We start from the raw sequence: 5,201 nt of genomic DNA, 5'->3' as shown, positions 1-5,201 counted from the left end.
GCTTGAGAGGTGACATGATTACTTTATATAAATATATTCAAGGCCCATATACAGAGATGGCAGAAGCTCTGTTTATTCCAAGAAAATTGTTTCTGACAAGAGGTCATAATTTAAGGTTGGAGGAAAGGAGATTTAATCTCCTGCAATGGAAACGTTTTTTCACTGTAAGAGCAATAAAATTGTGGAACTCATTACCAAAGGAGGTAGTGAATGCCAATACCATAGATACATTTAAAAATAGTCTGGATAAATTTCTGTATATAAACAAAATTCATGGATATGATTGCTAGTATTAAATGGGTCACATTTTAATGGGGTTATTTAAGCTTAACTGGAGCTTTTTGTAAGTATTTTAGATTTGTATAGGTTGAACTCAATGGACTTCAGTCTTTTTTCAACCTTATTTACTATGTTACTATATTACTATGGAATTAAATTGCGTATTCTAAAATATTGGAGCATTCAACAAGCATAGGATCACTGAAAAATAGGTTTGTTGTATGTGGTTGTGCAATAAAGCTACTTTTATTGTGATCAACAAAATAGAATTAGAAACTCCTTAATACTAAAATACCAGCACACATCAAACACGAATTGCACTCTGGAAGCAATTCATAGGAGAACACAAATATAATACAAAAAAGATGTGGCGCTAGAAAGCTAGGTATTTAATTAAATCAAACAATGCTAAAAAGGAGTATATATATCTTAAAAGCACTGCAATGAAAGTCATAAAATACAAATAAATTTAATATATACACTAATATTTAATGAGACACAGTATGAATATATATATAAAACATTTAATAAATAACACCTTTTATACTAAACAAAAAATAAAAGTATATATACCACCGGTGGTTTGTATGATATTCAATAAAAGTACTTAATTAATAAGCTCAAAAATTGATCTAATAAATTAGGTAGGATGCTAAAATACTGTGAATACAGTTTGATCCGAAAAACAATCGTTATTTAACGATACTAGGAGAAAAACGTTCAATGAGTGGTTTAAGGCAGTCTGTTGTTCAGTACTTTGTAAGGTTACAGTTAGCCAGTTCAAAGATAGTTATTCGCACTGAATCAAAAGCGTTTCCAAAATGCAGTTTACAAATACCTTAGGCTACGGGACTGTGTATCCAGGGCAGACTCTCTTAGGTTCAGAGTCTCGATAGGAGTATAGGGATCACCTTAATTCTTGGGTGTCCACGTCCTCCTCGTAGCTAGGGATTTCCTCCGTCGGAAACTTTTGGCGTGTGACGTAGTAACACTTGTCACATGGGGTAATCCTCCAATCACTGAGGGAGTTTCTCCACTTCCAAATCCAAATGCGGGAAGTTTGAAATCAGTTCACACAGAGCGCTCTGTAATGGTGATAGTTCTCCCCAAGTATTACAAATCAAGATCAGTGTTGCATCTACGCGTTTCAGCCGTATGAGGGCCTTTATCAAGATGTATAAACTGATCCAAGTACTGCCTTTATATAGCCTTAACCACTTCCTGTATACAATCCATTCATTTCTGATTGGTAAAGTCCAATCTTTCTTTTTAGCATCTTGAAGGAAATTTAAAAAAACATAATTTATGCTTACCTGATAAATTCCTTTCTTCTGTTGTGTGATCAGTCCACGGGTCATCATTACTTCTGGGATATAACTCCTCCCCAACAGGAAATGCAAGAGGATTCACCCAGCAGAGCTGCATATAGCTCCTCCCCTCTACGTCACTCCCAGTCATTCGACCAAGAATCAACGAGAAAGGAGAAACCAAGGGTGAAGTGGTGACTGGAGTATAATTTAAAAAAAATAATATTTACCTGCCTTAAAAAACAGGGCGGGCCGTGGACTGATCACACAACAGAAGAAAGGAATTTATCAGGTAAGCATAAATTATGTTTTCTTCTGTTATGTGTGATCAGTCCACGGGTCATCATTACTTCTGGGATACCAATACCAAAGCAAAAGTACACGGATGACGGGAGGGATAGGCAGGCTCATTATACAGAAGGAACCACTGCCTGAAGAACCTTTCTCCCAAAAATAGCCTCCGAAGAAGCAAAAGTGTCAAATTTGTAAAATTTGGAAAAAGTATGAAGCGAAGACCAAGTTGCAGCCTTGCAAATCTGTTCAACAGAGGCCTCATTCTTAAAGGCCCAAGTGGAAGCCACAGCTCTAGTAGAATGAGCTGTAATTCTTTCAGGAGGCTGCTGTCCAGCAGTCTCATAGGCTAAACGAATTATGCTACGAAGCCAGAAGGAGAGAGAGGTAGCCGAAGCCTTATGACCTCTCCTCTGACCAGAGTACACGACAAACAGGGAAGACGTTTGTCGAAAATCCTTAGTTGCCTGCAAGTAGAACTTGAGGGCACGAACTACATCCAGATTGTGTAGAAGACGTTCCTTCTTTGAAGAAGGATTCGGGCACAGGGAAGGAACCACGATCTCTTGATTGATGTTCCTGTTAGTGACTACCTTAGGTAAGAACCCAGGTTTAGTACGCAGAACCACCTTATCTGAATGAAAAATCAAATAAGGAGAATCACAATGTAAAGCTGATAACTCAGAGACTCTCCGAGCCGAAGAAATAGCCATTAAAAATAACACTTTCCAAGATAACAACTTTATATCAATGGAATGAAGGGGTTCAAACGGAACTCCTTGTAGAACGTTAAGAACAAGGTTTAAACTCCACGGCGGAGCAACAGTTTTAAACACAGGCTTGATTCTAGCTAAAGCCTGACAAAAAGCCTGGACGTCTGGATTTTCTGACAGACGCCTGTGCAACAAGATGGACAGAGCTGAGATCTGTCCCTTTAGTGAACTAGCCGATAAACCCTTTTCTAAACCTTCTTGTAGAAAGGACAATATCCTAGGAATCCTAACCTTACTCCAGGAGTAGCCTTTGGATTCGCACCAGTATAGGTATTTACGCCATATCTTATGGTAAATCCTTCTGGTAACAGGCTTCCTAGCCTGTATCAGGGTATCAATAACCGACTCAGAAAAACCACGTTTTGATAAAATCAAGCGTTCAATTTCCAAGCAGTCAGCTTCAGAGAAGTTAGATTTTGATGTTTGAATGGACCCTGTATCAGAAGGTCCTGTCTTAGAGGTAGAGACCAAGGCGGACAGGATGACATGTCCACTAGATCTGCATACCAAGTCCTGCGTGGCCATGCAGGCGCTATTAGAATCACTGATGCTCTCTCCTGTTTGATTTTGGCAATCAATCGAGGAAGCAGCGGGAAGGGTGGAAACACATAAGCCATCCCGAAGTTCCAAGGTGCTGTCAAAGCATCTATCAGAACCGCTCCCGGATCCCTGGATCTGGACCCGTAGCGAGGAAGTTTGGCGTTCTGGCGAGACGCCATGAGATCTATCTCTGGTTTTCCCCAACGTCGAAGTATTTGGACAAAGACCTCCGGATGAAGTTCCCACTCCCCCGGATGAAAAGTCTGGCGACTCAAGAAATCCGCCTCCCAGTTCTCCACTCCCGGGATGTGGATTGCTGACAGGTGGCAAGAGTGAGACTCTGCCCAGCGAATTATCTTTGATACTTCCATCATTGCTAGGGAGCTTCTTGTCCCTCCCTGATGGTTGATGTAAGCTACAGTCGTGATGTTGTCCGACTGAAACCTGATGAACCCCCGAGTTTTTAACTGGGGCCAAGCCAGAAGGGCATTGAGAACTGCTCTCAATTCCAGAATGTTTATTGGTAGGAGACTTTCCTCCTGATTCCATTGTCCCTGAGCCTTCAGAGAATTCCAGACAGCGCCCCAACCTAGTAGGCTGGCGTCTGTTGTTACAATTGTCCAGTCCGGCCTGCTGAATGGCATCCCCCTGGACAGATGTGGCCGAGAAAGCCACCATAGAAGAGAGTTTCTGGTCTCTTGATCCAGATTCAGAGTAGGGGACAAGTCTGAGTAATCCCCATTCCACTGACTCAGCATGCACAATTGCAGCGGTCTGAGATGTAGACGTGCAAAGGGTACTATGTCCATTGCTGCTACCATTAAGCCGATCACCTCCATGCATTGAGCTACTGACGGGAGTTGAATGGAATGAAGGACACGGCATGCATTTAGAAGCTTTGTTAATCTGTCTTCTGTCAGATAAATCTTCATTTCTACAGAATCTATAAGAGTCCCCAAGAAAGGAACTCTTGTGAGAGGAAAGAGAGAACTCTTCTTTTCGTTCACTTTCCATCCATGCGACCTTAGAAATGCCAGAACTAACTCTGTATGAGACTTGGCAGTTTGAAAGCTTGAAGCTTGTATCAGAATGTCGTCTAGGTACGGAGCTACCGAAATTCCTCGCGGTCTTAGTACCGCCAGAAGGGCACCCAGAACCTTTGTGAAGATTCTTGGAGCCGTAGCCAATCCGAATGGAAGAGCTACAAACTGGTAATGCCTGTCTAAGAAGGCAAACCTTAGATACCGGTAATGATCTTTGTGAATCGGTATGTGAAGGTAAGCATCCTTTAAATCCACTGTGGTCATGTACTGACCCTTTTGGATCATGGGTAAGATTGTCCGAATAGTTTCCATTTTGAACGATGGAACTCTTAGGAATTTGTTTAGGATCTTTAAATCCAAGATTGGCCTGAAAGTTCCCTCTTTTTTGGGAACCACAAACAGGTTTGAGTAAAACCCTTGTCCCTGTTCCGACCGCGGAACCGGATGGATCACTCCCATTAATAACAGATCTTGTACACAGCGTAGAAACGCTTCTTTCTTTATCTGGTTTGTTGACAACCTTGACAGATGAAATCTCCCTCTTGGGGGAGAGAATTTGAAGTCTAGAAGGTATCCCTGAGATATGATCTCTAGCGCCCAGGGATCCTGAACATCTCTTGCCCAAGCCTGGGCGAAGAGAGAGAGTCTGCCCCCCACTAGATCCGGTCCCGGATCGGGGGCCCTCGATTCATGCTGTCTTAGGGGCAGCAGCAGGTTTCCTGGCCTGCTTGCCCTTGTTCCAGGACTGGTTAGGTTTCCAGCCTTGTCTGTAACGAGCAACGGCTCCTTCCTGTTTTGGTGCAGTGGAAGTTGGTGCTGCTCCTGCTTTGAAATTCTGAAAGGGACGAAAATTAGACTGTCTAGCCTTAGCTTTGGCTTTGTCTTGAGGCAGGGCGTGGCCCTTACCTCCTGTAATGTCAGCGATAATTTCTTTCAAACCGGGCCCAAATAAAGTTTGCCCTTTGAAA

The sequence above is a fragment of the Bombina bombina genome, chromosome 6, assembly GCF_027579735.1.
Source record: "Bombina bombina isolate aBomBom1 chromosome 6, aBomBom1.pri, whole genome shotgun sequence".
Classification (NCBI taxonomy): Eukaryota; Metazoa; Chordata; class Amphibia; order Anura; family Bombinatoridae; genus Bombina; species Bombina bombina.
This window is presented reverse-complemented; position numbering follows the sequence as displayed.